This window comes from Ambystoma mexicanum, chromosome 6q (genome assembly GCF_040938575.1).
Source record: "Ambystoma mexicanum isolate Mex_15411 chromosome 6q, UKY_AmexF1_1, whole genome shotgun sequence".
NCBI lineage: Eukaryota > Metazoa > Chordata > Amphibia > Caudata > Ambystomatidae > Ambystoma > Ambystoma mexicanum.
Window position 1 is genome coordinate 1,483,246,506 of NC_090937.1, and position 18,792 is coordinate 1,483,265,297.

Genomic DNA, 18,792 nt, shown 5'->3' on the forward strand with positions numbered 1-18,792 from the left:
CATACAGAGAAAAGGAACTTTAAGCTTGTGCCAGAGAAGCCCAGGCGTGTGCTGTGCTCAAGAGTCCCGCCTTGTCCCGTGCTAAAAACGTGGGGAAGGGAGACCCCTGCCATAACATCCTGACTTATTTTGTGAACACTTCTTTTCTTGTGAAACATTATCCCACACTATTTTGTAGCATAGTGTTAAGGATTGGCAATGGGTTTTTTAGTATAGGCCCTTTTTATTTGACTAGACTTTACTAGGACTGTATTTGATGGTCGTAGCTTACACCCATCTAGATTTAGGTTACAGTTTCATAAACACCCTTGAACTGTGATCACTTATGTCTGTCTTACTTTGATACCATGCCTTCCTTACAGTTCCCTGAGAAGAGGTGGAATCTATGGTGAAACCCTTCACTTGCAACATAACTTATTATGTGTGGTGCATTTTATTGCCCATCAGACTATGTACTTGACTGCTTCATGTTACTCACTGGGATAGTTTTGGTCTAATTTGGTGAATAACCTGTTCTTTCAGCCATATGTCTCTTCACATCTCTCAGCAGAAGGTTGTGGAATAACCTCCGTAACATCCCACTGGAGTTTACAAAGGCTACTGCAGACCATGGATCTCACACAGCCAAGATACTTGGGGTCCCCTCACAGTTGCTATTCGCAGAAATGATGAAACCTGAGAGAAGGACTCATTAGGGGGGGAGGGGGGAGTCAAATACCCACATCAGGGGAAAAATGTCGCTGTGCAAAGATTGGACTTCCAGTCCTGTACATGTGTGTACATTAGAGGGTATCCAGTTTTTCTAATAGGATGTCCCATCTTTCTTGTGTTGGTGGGCATCTTAGGGATTTATTCCAGTGAGAAGAAAACCATAAGTCACAATGGATTTTTAAAACTTTTAAAAACATTTTTTAAATTGATTGAAGCACTGGCCTATTTGTTTACACAACAAAACAAAAGCACAGGCTCATCAAACTCTAGAGGCAGACCTACAAATAAATGGTGTTATAGCTACTTTCACTCAGAAAAAACATGTAGGTACTCCCATCAGAAAAAGGGGGAACAAACACCAGATTCCACCAAGAGAGCTCTATGGATAGGTTTGGATCAGTGCCACCATTAGAGCAGTGTCAAAGTGACCGAGCTCTACTATTAATGTTTATTTTGGTAATGATTTTGCAAGCAGCTCCAGTTCACCTGCAAGAGCCTGGCTTACTAGCTATAGAAACTACTACTAGGAGCTACTTTGACTCCCCTGGACAATTCATGCAGTGCAAATATACTCATGTGGCATTGTGTGTTTGTGAATGTGTACAACAGTACATTATGAAACCGCTAGAAGATATTTTAAGTACAGGTCAAATTTAAACAGAAAAGGTTTTAGTTTGCAAGAGGTGTGTTGCACGCTATGCATTATGCTTACTCTTCACCAAGGTAGTGCTCATTGTTTTATGCATGTTACCCAGGAGCTGCGAACATCTGAGACACCAAAGCAAATAAAAGAACAGGGCACAACATAAACAAAGTCGTGGCACACTCGCACTCTGCTCTAGAACCAAAAGAAACACATAACCATGATATATACATTTTATGACCACTCATAAGAAGGCAAACACCAACAGTAGAGCTACAATAAATTATCCCACATCAATAGAGCAACCACACATGCAACTACAAACGTGTCGCATAAGAGTCTCGTTTAGTAATAAAGTATGTGTAAGTAATCTCAGAAAGCTTATGAGTGGAATAATCAGTTGTCAGAGTACTAGTCTCTGTGCTACAACTTCAAGCAGGACTTCTAAGATATCATCTGTGGGGGTGATCTACTGTTGCCATCTCTCTTGCAGGATGGATCAAGACACAGTGTGCACATGCCATTAAAAATTAGCACGGGAAAACTCCCTCTTGCAAGTGAGAAATGGTGTGCTGTGTGCTAATGTAAAACTGGCATTCAAGCCAGAGTCAAAGTGACTTATGTCTTGCTAGTAGCTTGCAACCGGACATCATTTAATCTGTTTAGATGCTACGTGAGCTGAGTGGCGGCGGCGAAGGTCTCCCAAATGCAGTTTTATCGTTTTATTTTCAACAATAATATCAACCATGTGAGACCCTATTCTTTTGAACAAAGGAAAACGATAGGCCAAAAGGACAAGAAAGTTGATGAGCACCAGGAACAATATGGTTTTGAGCAATACTGAAATCCAGGCAATGGGGGAAATGACTAAAGCACCTTAATAGTTATTGGATTGACAAGCTCCAGGTAACATAAGTGAAGAGTGGCTACTCGATCAGAGCGCTGCCATTTGAAAGGACGTGAAACGGGCATGGGACCAAGTGGATTCTACTGTCAGAGGGGACAGGTTCCCTGGGTGTATGAAAAGAAGTTGCATAAGCCCTATGGCCTGAACACTACCCAAACAAAAGACTGAATACCAGCCTCCCAAAAAAAAGAAAATCTCTAGCTTGGGATGTCAACTGTCTAGGAGCTCTAGTTCACTGCTAGCCACTTGGGAGACCGTACCAACCAATACGACCATCATGCGGAGAGTCAGTTCCACAAGTAGTGGCCCAAGGGACTCAGATTCATGTGTACAAATACTTATGATAAACTATTGGCAATATACGCTATCAGCCACTTAAGAACACCTTGAAGGGTGTGAAGGCAAGTCATTATTTAGATGCAACCTTAATATTGGAAAGGATCGTTAGGGCCAGAAGGTTGTTCCTCTTCTTGCTCTAAATAGGAACTATCACTCTCAGGCAAGACGGAGCAATCACGCTCAGGCGAGACGGAGCAATCACCTTAAGTCTGGATGGCTTCAATCAGCAAAAAAGGCATACTCATAAAAAGTGCAAACGGCACCCGAAAAATATAAAATTAACCACTAAAAATGAAGTTGTTGCATCAAGTTTATTAGCAGTTTCTCTGCCATCAGTCATTGGATGAATTGCCACTCACATAAACTAAAACAGAAATAATCATGTTTCCTACCCTTTTACCCAACACTCGTCCTTCCACCTTCGCATATCCAGCCTTACCTTGCTGTTCTTCCGTTTGTAAAATTGGTGCTATTTTATCCCTTAGGTTTTCGTCTCACATTTCCTCTGAGACTCACACTTGTACATTTCAACTCTGCAATGTTCGTGACATGTTTCAGGGTACCGAGACACTCATTCCGACTTTGATATTTTCTTTCTTGATTATCGTTGATCACTAGTTTGGCCTACCTACAACTGCCCTTTCTCCTTTACAGTCTCTTATTAAATCATGCTACTAGTCTACGCTTTCCCCTGCCATGCATCCTATTTCTCCTTGTCTTGCTGATGCTCTTCAATTGCTTCAGATTTCTTTGTAGTCTTTGCTTTTGCAATTTTGTCATGGTTTTTAAATGCGTTCGTGGTCTGGCTCCCTCCCATCTATCCTTTCATAATTCTTCATGTGATCCATCACATTCGGTTTGTTCTTAAACAGGTTTCTGCTCTTTTTCCACATATCGGAGCTTTCAAATGCTCTGCCTCAATACGTTCAGCTGCCTCTCTTGCCATTTCCTACTCTTTTCGTAAGATCCATTTACTTTCAACTCCTTCATCACCACTGATGTTGGTCTTTGCTAAATGTATTCACCTTTCCTTGTTTTTGTAACTGATTGTTTAAATTCATTTTGTATAGTGATTTAGCGCAATTTCTTTACAAATGCAATTAAATAAAGCTTTAAAAAAGTAACCATAGTTCAACGATGGATCTAACTTTACAATATTACAAAATAACAGCAGGAAAAACAAAAGCCGAATGTACTGCCCTTTTCTATTAGCTCTGGCATGCTGGAGGGAGAGAGAGGAAGAGAGAGGAAGAGAGAGGAAGAGAGAGGAAGAGAGAGGAAGAGAGAGGGAGAGAGAGGGAGAGAGAGGGAGAGAGAGGGAGAGAGAGGGAGAGAGAGGGAGAGAGAGGGAGAGAGAGGGAGAGAGAGGGAGAGAGAGAGAGAGAGAGAGAGAGAGAGAGAGAGAGAGAGAGAGAGACACATACTAAATAAGAATGTAATATATTCTCTGTTCATTAGCTGTAGCTCAATCAAAGGAGATTCGATACAGAGGGCACCTGCCTACACCATATGAGATGGCATTGGGATTGATCTCTTCGTTGACCAGTATGGGAGAAACACTGAATACCCAGCTTGAAGCCGTCAGTACTCCTAAATCGTATTAAAAGCAACCGATAATTGCAGCAGCAGAAATAGATTTTTTAATTTTAGATTATAGCAACAATGGTAGGGTGGAAAGAACAATGTGCAACTTGAAGTTTATGGTACTTCAAAGTATGGTTCTTACCATATGCAACAAGCATAGATAATTACAACGGAAGAAGTATATATTAGGGTTTGAAAACGGTGGGAGATATTTAGCGCCAGCTTGTAGCCTAGAAGAGCATTGTGAGCTTAACAGCAACACCTCAAGTGAGTTACTTTTGTCTCCCTGTGCCAAACATACCAATCTGGCATTAACTCTGCATTTGAGAATATATATATATACTCACCGTAATCGTATTTCTGATGCTTGTATCTGCTTAGATTCACATGCTGTGCATAGGCCGACATCTAGTGGAAGCTGCGGAGTATTACAGTTTGTTTTTCGAAACTCGAAAATGGGCGTCGACACAGGGCGTGCCAGTAATACTATCCCTAGTGTGACGTCCACTGTACCCAAGATCCCTCACGCGTCTAGGATCCTCAGATTGTATTTTTTCTGACATGAGGTAGCATGAGGAGTAGCGCGAGTACACATAATCCAAGCAGATAGACAGAAAGGTAAGACTACAAGCAATCAGGTGCCTTCTCTCGGAGGGGAGGAAGGGTGGGTCGCATGTGAATCTAAGCAGATACAAGAATCAGAAATAAGATTACGTTGAGTAATGTATCCCTTCTGAGGCTTGTGGAATCTGCTTAGATCACATACTGTGCATAGATTAGCGAGCAGTACCAGAAGAAGGAGGTGGGATGTGAGAAGGGTCATGAGCAAATAAGTGTCTTAGAACCGCTTGTCCCACTTGTGTATCTGCCTTGGAATGGGTGTCAATGCAGTAATGCTGAGTAAAAGTGTGAATAGAGCTCCAAGTAGCTGCTTTGCAAATGGTGTCAAGGGGAACATTTGCAATGAAAGCCAGAGTGGCCCCAATGCCTCTAGTAGAGTGGGCTCTTGGCGTAAAGGGCAGAGTCTTTTCAGAGAGTGAGTAACACAGCTGGATACAGTTAATAATCCACTTCGAGATGGCACCTTTAGAGACGCGATCCCCCTCTCTGCCTGTAGCTACGGAGACAAACAGTTGATCTGTTTTCCTTAGCGGTCTTGTTTTATTTACATAGTAGAGGACCGCCCTACGCACATCTAGGGTGTGTAGTTTCACCTCAGCAGAGCTTTGCGGGTTCTGGAAGGAAGCCGGAAGCTCTATGGACTGGTTTACATGGAATTTTGATATAAATTTAGGTGAGAACCTAGGGTGTGTACGTAAAACCAGTTTGTCTTTATGGACAGTAAAGAAGGGATCCTGCACTGACAGAGCCTGAATTTCACTGACCCTTCTTATAGAAGTAATAGCTACTAAGAAGGCTGTTTTATAAGTCAGGTGTTTGAGACTGCTTTTATGCATGGGTTCGAAAGGGGGGCCCATGAGCTTGGCTAGCACCACATTAAGGTCCCAACCTGGTGGTGGGTTTGAAAAAGGAGGGTGAAGTCTCTTTACTCCTTCCATGAAGGCTTTAACTACTGGTACTTTCCACCACGACACCTTGCTATGGGAAGTGGTGTAAGCCGAGAGGGCTGCCAGGTGTACTTTCAGTGAGTTAAAAACCAATCCTGCATCTAGCAGGTGGAGCATGTATGTAACAATTTTGGAAGGAGTGCAATCAACCGGGTTGATTTGTCTACTCTGGCACCAGATAACGAACCTCTTCCACTTGTCAAAGTAACAGTGCCTTGAGTTTGGTTTCCTAGATTCCTTTAGGATGTCCATACACCTCTGTGGCAAATTGAGATGTCCAAACTCTATGACCGCAGGAGCCATGCTGCCAGGTTCATTGAGTTGGGTTGTTGGTGCTCTGTTTGACCTTGGTGCTGGGACAGTAGGTTGTACCAGGCTGGAAGTTTGATGGGCTTGCACACCGCCATCCTGCGTAGGTGTGGGAACCACGGTTGTCTTGCCCACATGGGAGCAACTAGGACGAGCGTCATCTATTCCTTGTTCATCTTGTTCACCACTTTCCTGATGAGAGGAGTTGGTGTAAAAGCGTATGCAAACATCCCTGACCAGTTCATCCACAGGGCGTTCCCCTGGGAGTCTGGTTGGGGGAACCTGGATGCAAATCCTGGGCATTGTTTGTTTTCGCTTGTGGCAAATAAGTCTATAGTGGGGAAACCCCACTGAGAGAAGAGATCTTCTACGACCTCTCTGTGAAGAACCCATTCGTGTTCCTCTGGGAGGGAGTCTCTGCTCAGAGCATCCGCTAGGGAATTGAGCTCCCCTGGAACATGTTGCGATGACAGGAAGATGTTCCGTCTGAGTGCCCATATCCAGATTTTCTGGGCAAGCTTGGACAGATTTGGCGAGCGAGTCCCTCCTTGCTTGTTCAGGTAGAACATGGCTGTAGTGCTGTCCGTCCGGACTTGCACTGACAGGTTTAGTAGATGGGGCTCGAACGCCTGAAGCGCTCTGAATACTGCCAGAAGCTCTAGCAGGTTGATGTGGTTCTTGGCCACTGAGTGAGACCAGAGACCCTGTGCTGTGTGGTGGAGATGGTGAGCTCCCCACCCCGTCAGACATGCATCTGTAGTGACTACTGCCTGTACTTCGGGATCGTAAAAGGGTTTCCCCTTTGCGACATTCTCTCTTGTCCATCAGTGGAGGCTTTGTACCAGTGTTGGCGAAACGACCACTAGATCGTCCCACTGACCACTTGCCTGAGACCACTGTTTCGCCAACCATTCCTGCATGGGACGCATGCGCAGGCGCGCGTGGGGGACCAGGTAAATGCATGGCGCCATCATGCCCAGTAACCGCATTGCTTTGCGTACCGTTATTTGTTGACCGGACTGATAATGCGGAATTTGCAGTAGTATATTCCGAATTCTTTCTTCTGAAGGAAAGGTCAACCCCTCCTGGGTATCCAGGATTGCTCCTAGGAATTGTTTTGGAGGTGCTTGGCACTAGGCTTGACTTCTTCTCGTTGATTGAGAAGCCTAATTCGTGGAGGAGGTCGATAGTCCTTTGAATGTTTGTCCTGCAAATTCCTGGGGTTTCCCCCGTTATGAGCCAGTCGTCCAGATAAGGGTACACTGGGATTGCCTCCCTGCGTAGGTGTGCAGCTGCCACCGCCAGTACCTTGGTGAATACCCTTGGTGCTGAAGCTATCCCGAAGGGCAGTACCTTGAATTGGTAGTGGTGACTGTCCACCTTGAAGCGCAAGTACTTTCTGTGCGCTGGGATCATGGAAATATGAAAATAAGCATCTTTCATATCCAAGGTTGCCATGTAATCCCCCTTTTTTAGGAGGGGGGATTACCTCTTGTAGCGTGGTCATACGAAATTTTTGGGGCTTGACATACTTGTTGGCAGGCCGTAAATCCAATACTGGGCGCATTGTCAAGACTTTCTTTGGCACAAGGAAGTAAGTTGAATAAATACCCTTGTTTACCTGGTGTCCCGGGACGAGTTCTATCGCGTCCTTTTGTAGAAGAATGGTGATCTCCTCGAGAAGAATCTTCTGATGTTCTAGGGAGTGTACTTTTTGTCGTGGAGGATGGTTCCGGGGACGCTGCAGTAGTTCTATACAGTACCCTGTGGATACTGTTGACAGCACCCATCTGTCTGATGTGATCCCTTCCCAAGCCTGGGTGAACTTTGAAATGCGTCCCCCTACTGGGGTTGCGTGAGAAGGGACCCTGAACTGAGCGTCACTGCTTTGGTGGAGGCGTGCCGCCTCCCTTGCTGGGGCTGTCTCTGCCTTTACCACGACCTCTCCTATTACCTCTGCCGTAACCCTGGGTAGACTGTTGGTTGTTGTTCCACTGTGTACCCTGCCCCTGGGAATAGTTAGATCCTCTCTGGGAATTTTGGCCGTGTGGGCGACGAAAATTACTATTCCCTCTCTGGTTGGGGGGTTTATTGGTTAACTGGCCAAGGGATTTGAGTGTCTCGTATTCGTCCTTGGCATTTTTCAGTGCGTCTTCGACCGCCTTCCCAAACAGATCGGCTTCCACCGGTTTGTCTAACAATGATGCCTGAGTTTCTGTCTTAAAACCAGACTGCCGTAACCACGCATGTCTCTTGATAACAGTACCTTCTGCTATCAATCTGCCTGCGTTGTCCGCGGCGTCGAAGGTTGCTTTCAAAATGCAACCAGACACGGCTCTACCCTCTGCGGAAATCCGAGCTAATTGGCCCTTTAACGGTTCAGAAGCAGATGCTTTGAGAGCCGCGACTTCTTCCCACTGATGGCAGTTGTAGCTGGCCAACAGGGTGGTGGAGTTAGCAATCCTTGCTTGATAGGCGGACGTTGAGGATACCTTCCTGCCAAAACCGTATAGTTTTTTGCTCTCCTTGTCGGGAGGAGCTTCTGACGAAGACAAGGGTGTTCCAGCCCTCTTACGAGTGTTGGTAACAACTAGGGAGTCTGGCTTCAGATGTCCTCTTATATAGAGAGGGTCAGACTGAGCTGCCCTGAAAAGTTTTTCAACCCAGGGATTAACTGCTCTGGTGAGGTTTGGGTTCACCAGGGACGGATCTATTCTTCGCTGAATGGATTTAAGGATAGGGATGGTCTGGGCAACCGGCCTCCTTTCTCCCACTAACTCTTCTGCGAAGTCCCTTTCCTCCTGTACACCGTGGGTGTCAATGTGAAAATGTTCTGCTGTGCGAGCGAGAACCTCATTTAGGAGGGGCTGGTTATCGACCGGGGAGTCGGTAACCGGGGCTTCGTTCTATACCGGGGAATCTACTCTGTATGTTTCCGGGTCATCCTCTCCTTCTTCCTGGTCCTCATCATCCCCATAGTATCCAGTCCCGGTTTGCTCCTCTATCATCTCAAACTCTTGGTCTCCAAAGGAAGCCTCTCCTTGATACCGAGAGTATGGAGTTGCGTAAGGTTGTACCTCGAAGGGTTCAGACCTCATCGTGGTTTCAAACCGGGCCTTCTTACTCAGGGGGATAGGATCAGTAGAGCCTGAGGGTGTGGCCCCTTGTGGATCATACGAGAGGAAATGTTCAGGATTTTTATCATAAAAATCAGCCAAGTAAGACATTCTTGACATGACCCTATCTATGTCTTCACTGGACCATTTTTTGGAACTGGGAATGACTTTCTCAGCAAGTCTATGGGATTTATCCCGAGTAGCTTTGCTGGTTGTGGACCTATCAGCAGACCTGGACTTGTCTGTTTAGGGGGGTTGGAGTGTCTCACAGGTGTGGAGGAATGTACAGGTAGTTTCTTCTGCTATTTTCCCCCCCCTCCCCGTGCGTAGAAAAATGTTTTCCCTGTCCCTTAGTGGCTCCGGAGTTCTTCGACGCCTGGGGTCGAGGATCGGGAGAGGTGTCCTTGTCCTTCGAGCGTGGAGCCTCGCTGGTTTTAATTGCGGGCTCCGCCTCCCTGAGCGCGGCCTGGGGGTGGAAGTCGTCTTAGTCTTCCGACGATCGAACTTCTGTCAGCCTAGGGAGCGAGGCACTATTGGCAAGAGTGGATGATTGCCTGGCGTCATGCGGCGATCTCGATCGAGAGCGCCCAGAGGACACCGAGTCGGACCGTTCTGTCTGTGCCTCTTTCCGAGAACTCGACGTCGTCGAGTCTCGGCTGACTTAGTGTGTTTAGTGTGTGTAGTATGTGAAGCGCTTGCGTCGCCGGGGGTCTTCCCCATAGCCGCCCTGCCGGACGACCTTCCGAGGTCGGGGACCTACGCTCGGCTGTCTTTCGACGCCGTAATGCCCTCGCCGTCCGAAAGTACGGCGTCGCTGCCATCGCTGAAGGCGCCCTCCGCTGCCATGGCCGCCTGCCTGGCGTGGTGGGTCCAACGCTTCGTCGAACGGTCCTTAAGTGTCTTAGGTTTAAACCTACTACACGCTCTGCAGTTCGCTTCGGGGTGGTCCCTCGGCAAGCAGAGATTGCACGTTGCGTGCCTGTCGACCCAAGGGTATTTGCGGTTGCACTTGGGGCAGAATTGAAAAGGGGTACCCTCCATATGCAGCTTGAGGCAGCGGGCTGTTAAGTGTAGGAAATATATAAGGTGTACCTATATACCAAGAGTGTAGAGTATGTACCACCCCCCACTCTCCCTACTTGCAGGGCCGAGGCCAGCGGCCTACCAGGCCCGGGCCGAGGCCAGCGGCCTTCCGAGGCCCAAATCCGTCGTGCAGCAGCCGACGGTCGATTTCTTCTCCAGCCGGCGTCGAGTGTCGAAGTTTGACTTTGGGGTGGGGAAGGATGTCAATAGATTATTATTTTATAATTTTAGCAAAAGTATGGCTAAGGCCAGGGGACTCTGCAAGATGCTTCCGACCAGTATGGCGGAAAAAAACAATCTGAGGATCCTAGACGCGTGAGGGATCTTGGGTATAGTGGACGTCAAACTAGGGATAGTATTACTGGCACGCCCTGTGTCGACGCCCATTTTCGAGTTTCGAAAAACAAACTGTAATACTCCGCAGCTTCCACTAGATGTCGGCCTATGCACAGCATGTGATCTAAGCAGATTCCACAAGCCTCAGAAATATATATATGACAATGCATTACTTACCGTAAAAGCATTTCTGATGGTTGTATCTGCTTAGATTCACATGCTGTGCATAGGTCCGACATCCAGTGGTCACTGCGGAGTATTGCATTTTGTTTTTCGTAGTCGAAAAAGGGGACGTCGACAAGGTGTGTCTGTAACACTATCCCTATAGTGACGCGCGTTGTACCCACAATCCCTCACGCGTCGAGGTCCCTCTGTTTTTATTTTTCTGCCCTGAGGGAGCCTTCTAGACGTGAGTACAGAAAAGAGAGAAATATAGAAAAGGATGTCTATGTTCCTTCCATCCTAGCGGGGAGGAAGGGTGGGCGCATGTGAATCTAAGCAGATACAACCATCAGAAATGCTTTTACGGTAAGTAATGCATTGTCTTCTGATGTTTGTTAATCTGCTTAGAATCACATGCTGTGCATAGACTAGCGAGCAGTACCCGGAGTTGGCGGTGGGTTATGAGAAGGAACAGTAGAGAAAAGATGTCTTAATACTGCCTGTCCCACCTGGGAGTCAGATCTAGAGTGTGCATCTAGACAGTAGTGTTTTGTAAAGGTGTGCACAGAACTCCAGGTAGCCGCTTTGCAGATGGACTCGAGGGGAACATTTGCAATGAACGCTATGGAAGCCCCAGTGCCTCGAGTGGAATGTGCTCTTGGCTTGAAGGGTAGTTCTCTCTTAGCAAGAGTGTAACAGAGAGTGATGCATTGAACAATCCATCTAGATATAGTAGACTTTGAAACTGCATCTCCTTCTCTTCCTGCTGCCACAGAGACAAAGAACTGATTAGTCTTTCTCAGTGGTCTGGTTCTTTCCATGTAGAACATGACAGCTCTGCGTACATCTAGTGTATGCAGACTTTTTTCTCCCAAGCTGGAAGGGTTTTGAAAGAACGTTGGTAGTTCTATTGACTGGTTTACATGAAATTTCGAGATGAATTTTGGTGCAAACCTTGGGTGTGTGCGTAGAACCACCTTATCCTTGTGAACTGTTACGAAGGGGTCTAGTACAGAAAGAGCCTGTAGTTCACTTACTCTCCTAATGGAGGTGATAGCTATTAGGAAAGCAGTCTTAAGAGTGAGGTCTTTAAGAGTTGCCTTGTGCATGGGTTCAAAAGGAGGGCCCATGAGTCTAGAAAGTACCACATTTTAAGTCCCATCCGGGAGCTGGGTTAGCTATCGGAGGGTGTATTCTCTTTACCCCCTCCATGAAGGCCTTGATAACTGGTATCTTCCACCACGACACTTTAAGTTGGGAAGTGGTGTATGCAGAAAGTGCCGCTAGGTGGACTTTAACGGAATTGAAGACTAGACCTGAATCCAGTAAATGGGTCAAGTACAGAACAATGTTAGTGGGAGAGCAGTCAACCGGGTTGATGCTCTTACCTCTACACCAGATGACAAATCTTTTCCACTTGCTAGAATAGCAGTGGCGAGTATTAGGTTTTCTGGCTTCCCTGAGGAGGTCCATACATCTCTGCGGGAGTTGTAAATGTCCAAATTCTATGATCTCAGGAGCCAGGCTGCTAAGTTCATGGTCTGAGGGCATGGATGCAGTGTCCTGCCCTTGTCCCGTGACAGCATGTTGTACGGGCAGGGAAGTTTCACTGGGGGAGATAGGGACATCTCCATCAAGTGAGCGAGCCATGGCTGCCGGGCCCACATTGGGGCCACTAGTATCATGGTAACCTGCTCCTGGTGCATCTTGTGCACCACATTGTTGAGAAGGGGAGTCGGGGGAAAGGCGTAAACAAATTTACCTGACCATTGAATCGACAGACCGTTCCCCTTGGACTGGTTCTGGGGGTACCTGGAGGCGTAACTTTGGCATTGTGAGTTCTCCAGAGTTGCGAACAGGTCTATTTCCGGGAATCCCCATTGCGTGAAGACGTCTAAGACGATGTCTTCGTGCAATTGCCATTCGTACTCTTCGGGCAGGGGGAAGTCTCTGCTGAGTTTGTCTGCTAGCAGATTGAGTTCCCCTGGTACATGTTGTGATAGTAGGAACATGTTGTGTTTGAGAGCCCACTTCCATATATTCTGGGACAGCTTGGACAGTCCTGGAGAGTGAGTGCCCCCTTGCTTGTTGAGGTAGTACATGGCTGTGGTGCTGTCTGTGAGGACCATCACTGTCTTTCCTTGTAAGTGTTCCTGAAAGACTTTCAGTGCTTTGAACACCACTAGTAGTTCCAGCAGGTTTATATGCTTGGATGCTAAGCTCGGAGTCCACACTCCGTGAGCAGTCTGATGGGATAGGTGAGCCCCCCATCCTGTAAGGGATGAGTCTGTGGTTAGAGTGGCTTCCACTGCGGGTGTGGCAAAAGTTTTCCCTAATAACAGGTTTTCTTTTGTCCACCACCACTAGATCGTCCCATTGTCCGCTGGCCTGACACCACTGGCTGTTGAGCCACTCTTGCATTGGGCGCATGCGCAGGCGCGCGTGAGGTTCCAAATAAATACATGACGCCATCATCCCTAGCAAGCGCATTGCTTTGCGTACCGTCACCTCTCGACCTGCCACATAATGGGGGATCTGAAACAGCATGTTTTGGACCCTCTCGTTGGAGGGGAAGACGAGGCCGTCCTTTGTTCGAATTAGAGCCCCTAGGAATTGTTTGATTTGGCTGGGGTCTAAGCTGGACTTCTTTTCGTTGATGGAGAAGCCCAGTTGGGACAAAAGGTCTACGGTCTTTTGGGTATTGGAGAAGCATGTTTCGTAAGAATCCCCCGTTATGAGCCAGTCGTCGAGGTAAGGGTATACCGGGATGGATAACATGCGCAGGTGGGCCGCTGCCACTGCCAGTACTTTCGTGAATACCCTTGGTGCAGATGCTATCCCGAAGGGTAGTACTCTGAACTGGTAGTGTTTGTTCTCTATCTTGAACCTGAGGTATTTTCTGTGCGCTGGCAACATTAAAATATGAAAGTATGCATCTATCATGTCTAGTGTTGTCATGTAATCCCCCTGTGATAACAGTGGAATTACTTCCTGCAAGGTCACCATACGAAACTTTTGGGGTTTGACAAACTTGTTCGCTGGGCGCAGATCTAATACAGGGCGCATGGTTAAATCCTTTTTGGGTACAACGAAGTACACTGAATAAATACCTTCTGTTACCTGAGATAGGGGGGACAGCCTCTATAGCTTCTTTTTTCAGTAGCTCTTCTACTTCTTGAAGAAGAATAGTGAAGTGTTCCGGTGTCATGCGTCGGTTCCGTGGGGGTCTGTACTTCGGGGAACCGTTGAATTCGATGGAGTATCCGTGGGCTATGGTGGATAATACCCAGCGGTCTGACGATATTCCCTCCCATGCTGAAAGGAACGATGTTAGCCGGCCCCCGACAGGTGATGCATGGGAGGGGACCCGAATCTTCGGGTCATTAGTTGGTATTGGGCGTGGAACCTTTCGGGCTGGAGCCGCGACCTCTTCCTTTGCCACGGCGTTGGCCTCTTTGACTGAACTGGGTGTTGTTACCCTGGTTAGAGGGCCAGTTGGTAGCAGAGTAAAATTGCTGTTGGTTTTGCTGCTGGCGTTGGCCACGAAAGGAGCGTCTATTGCCATAGCTGCGTCTGTTAGGGGGCCTAGAAATTTGGTCAAGAGTCTTGATGGTATCAAACTCTTTCTTCGCATGTTCTAGGGCCTCATCAACTGCTTTCCCAAACTGATGTGTTTGTTCTATGGGCTTATTTATCAGGGAAGCCTGGGTTTCCGGCTTAAATCCCGAATTGCGCAGCCAGACATGGCGTTTGAGAAGTATTCCCTGAACCAGGGAACGGCCAGCCGTCTCTGCGGCATCTAAGGAGTTCTTTACGATGCCCTGGTTTACAAGAGTTCCCTCTGAGATTATAGCTAACAGGCGTGAACGCAGGGGTTCTGGTGCGTCCTCTGCTTCGCTGCGCAGCTTGCTCCACTGTGCATCTGCGTAGCTAGCTAGTAGGGAATTGTTATTTGCAATCCTAGTTGAGAAGGCGGCGGAGGTCGTGATTCTCTTCCCAAGTGCATAGAGCTTCTTGCCCTCTTTGTCAGGTGGTGCCTCACTAGTGGATAGTGGTACCCCCGCTCTTTTTCTTGTATTAGTAACTACGAGGGAGTCCGGAATAGAATGTCCTCTGATCTACAAAGGGTCAGAGGACGAAGGGCTGAAGAGCTTTTCTATCCGAGGGTTGACCCCTCTGACTAAGGCCGGATTGGAAAGGGAAGGAGTTATTCTTCTCTTTATAGAAGCCAGGAGCGGAATAGACTGACTAACAGGGGCTTTTTCTTTAATAACTTTTTCTACAAAGTCTATGTCAGGAAGAGTCTCTCCCCTGTGTCTATTTCAAAATGCGCTGCTGCCTTGCGCAATAGTGCATTAAGTGAAGGTTGGTCATCTATGGGAGAGGTGTTTCCAATAGGTGAATCCTTGGGAGGAGAAGTGTGAAAGACATCAGGGTCTGAGTGCACTGATGGGGATTGCCAAGGCTGCACTGATGGGGATTGCCAGGGCTGCGAGGTAGCTGTATCTTCTTCAAAAGCTCCTGCACTAGTGTAAGGATCTTCTTCAAACCCCTCTTCCTCATGTTCTTCCTCTCCACCCAAACACTCCTCATCTTCCTGGAGGTATTGCTCCTCTTCAGTGAGGTCATATGCGTCTGTAGAAGGGGGAAACAGCCTAGGAATGGGTCATCCTGGGACCATTCTCTTGGTCTTTTGGGTGTGGGTGGGTTTTGGCTTCCCAAAAACCTTTCCATTTTCTCCATACAAGAATGGAGTCTTTCAAGGGTCTCATGGGGGAGCCCTGAATAGTCTAGAGGGGGGAAATCAGTGTCTTCACCTTCAAAACGCTTAGAACGCTCCCACAACGTCGAAGAAAGGTTTCTGTCGCCCTCTGAAAAGCCCTCCGGTAGTTCAGAAGTGCCCTTAGATGAAGGGGGCAGTTCCTGGCTACTCTTGCGCTTTTTCGGCGTTTCCATAGCTTTTTGTGCGGTATTCGACGTTTGTTTCGTCGTCCGCTTACGTTTGTCTTCGGAAACAATTCTCGCCATGCTCTCGACAACGAGTTTGTCAGTAGAGGGCTCTGGTGTCGACGTTGCCTGCGTTACGCGTTGTTCCTCGACGGCCGCTCTATGGAGCGTTACGTCGGAAGATTTTGAGGTAGCGCCCGTGTTTGATGAAAGCCCAATCGCTGGTCGCGGCTGCGTTTGCGGGTGGGGCTTGAGACCCTTACGGTCTGAGGTAGACGCCGGAGTGCCCTGCGTCTCCTTCGGCGCTGATGGATCCTTCGTCTTCGACGAAGAAGAGCCGTGGGTTGTGTGCTTAGGCCTATGGGGTCTATGTGCGTCCTTGTCGCCGGGGTGTTCATCCCCATAAGCAGGCCGTGAGCCGAGCCCGTCGGGGCCGGGGACGGACGTCGAGGAGCGCGAGCGCTCCTTCTGGGGGTTAATGACTTCCGTAACGGACGTCGAGTTATCACTCTCCTCGTCACTTTCTGTAACAGCGGCGGCGGGTGAGGAAACTGACTTCGACATAGAGTAGTCCGCCCACCTCTTAACTTTTCGTTCTTTAAGAGTTCTTGGTTTCAAGAGCTTACAGGCCGCCCAGCTGTCCTCCTTATGATCGAGGGGCAAGCAACGATTACAGAGCTTGTGTTTGTCCTTCCAAGTGTATTTGCCCCTACAGCGTGGGCAAAACTTAAAAGGTGTCCTCTCCATAGCTGAGGCAATAATAACTGGTGATAACAACCCCAAGGGAAAGATAGGGGAGAAAGAAAGACATTCTAAAAGAGAAGATAAAAGTTCGAACCCCCACTCTCCCTACTGTATGTTGGCCGGCGAGGCCAGGCCACGTGTTCGGCAGCGCCGAAGGATCTGCTCCGTCTCTTTCCCTCCGTCGAAAACTTGCTCGGCGGAGAAACAGCTTCACAGCTAACGTCGAGGGGAGGGATCTTTAACAATATAATAAGTATAATTAAGGACCGAGGTCCGTAGTAAGTATTTGCAATGTCTCTCTAGGAGCGCCGCGTAAGGCGACCAGAAGCTGGGCGGAAAAAAACAATCTGAGGGACCTCGACGCGTGAGGGATTGTGGGTACAACGCACGTCACTATAGGGATAGTGTTACAGACACGCCTTGTCGACGTCCCCTTTTTCGACTACGAAAAACAAAATGCAATACTCTGCAGTGACCACTGGATGTCGGACCTATGCACAGCATGTGATTCTAAGCAGATTAACAAACATCAGAAATATATATATATATATAAATAAAATTAACATTAAGATGCATACAGAAAACATTTAAAGCACAATAGGCTGCATAGAAGGGTCAAAATGTTCCTATTACATGTTGACGTGCAATTTACTGCATGCTATGTACAAGCTTTGTTCCCTAGAGGAAGCTCCTTTTGAAATGTGTGATACCCAGTTCTCAGAACCCTCCTTTAGCTCCTGCTCGCCAAATAATCATTGTCATCCCAGCATATAATTCACATTTGTTAATCACATCAGCCCAGTTATGGTGGCTGATAACTTTATCTAGCCCCTGCTCAATTTCGAGTCAGCCACAACCTGTTTCGTGTTCTCTCCAGGTTCTTTCCTTGAGGTTGTCAGATAGTTGACGGAGCTACATTTCAGGACTTCCTGGACCTGTGACTGATATTTCATTGGTTGGCCTGCTGGGACGGCAGTGACCCATTCCTCAATACAGGGGGCAGAGTAGTACATAGAAAATCAGTAATTGGTGTGGACACTGGTTTAATTAAAAAGGAAATGACTAATGATGGATGTGAAATGGACATGGCTTTGACACGTGACACTGACAGCTGTTTTACTAAGGGGAGTTGGTAATGGCGCAAGTAGACTTCTGGAAAGGGGATAAAAGAATATCTCAGAGTTCCAAGGAGTTTGCCCTTGGATAACTCCTAAACTCCGCCCAAGATGGGGAGGGAGCCATCAACATACAACACAGACTGTTGCTGAAATGAATGACTATCGCTGATTCCGTTCAAGAGGGTGAATACTGGGGGTTATGCCCATGAACAGTCCCTGCAGATGTTCTGGCATTTGAGAGGCATGTAAAAGACTGTACACAGTCTGGAGAAAATGACAGTCTACGAGAGTAAAATGATGGCAGTGATAGGAGGCTCTGAAACGTTTTATGCCAAACTGTACTTAGATGTTAGTCTATGTTGACAAATGATCTGGGTATTCACAGACATCCAAAGCAACCCTGTATACCCAGTTATATGTTCTGTATGACAGGGCATAGTGGCTCTGGATGAAAGCTCCGATTTAATTATTCCAGATCTCCAGGTAAGCCTGGCAATATTTATGACTGCACATCCGCCCTTGCATTCCTGTCAGAGGTTGAATCAAGGTACCCCACCAAGGAACACATTACATCAATTCAATAGCATTATTTTCGACTGTTAGGTTAAGTCTGTGCTGTCCGCAGGTGAAATCAAATGGTTTTTGGTCAGTTTTGCTGAGGGGTTACCTCAGAAAAAAGATGCTGGTAGGCTAGTGCAGAGTAGAAACAAAATGGTGACAAAAGGAGGCAGCATATTCGTCAATGAAGTTTTTTTGTGTTGCCTAACTGATTATGGGTGCCACAGGGTGCTTGATGCACTCCACTTTATGTGTGAAAGGAAAGCTGGGGGCCAACATGAAAGCTTCCAAAGGTTGAGATATTAACATAATGAACTCAGTGATATAGTTAAAATCTGGATCCATATGTATACATGTTGATGGCCCAATGAATGGATTTGGCTAAGCCTAAATAACATTTCTAAATAAACACATTTCTGCCGCAGATTTATTAGTGTTGTCTGTTCAGTGGAATTGGCTAAATTAAATTCTCTGAAGATACTGTATAAACTCATCTGATGGCCACTCTTGCTGGGGTACCTAAAGGTTTCTGAATATGTAAGAGGGAGGCATATTTCAGTGTAATCCTTACAAACGCCATAATGCCTACATGTTATGTTGAGCTTTCATAATATCAGATATTTGCTGTGCCCCTCTCTGGGATAACTATAGTCCTCACCAAGAATCC

The 18,792-nt window shown here is 47.1% G+C and overlaps 1 protein-coding gene across 4 annotated transcripts in view; it reads right to left on the bottom strand.

The window, feature by feature from the left end:
* The window catches only part of EIF2AK3 (eukaryotic translation initiation factor 2 alpha kinase 3), a 394,300-nt gene that overhangs the window by 203,290 nt on the left and 172,218 nt on the right, over positions 1–18,792 (bottom strand). The window lies entirely within an intron of this gene.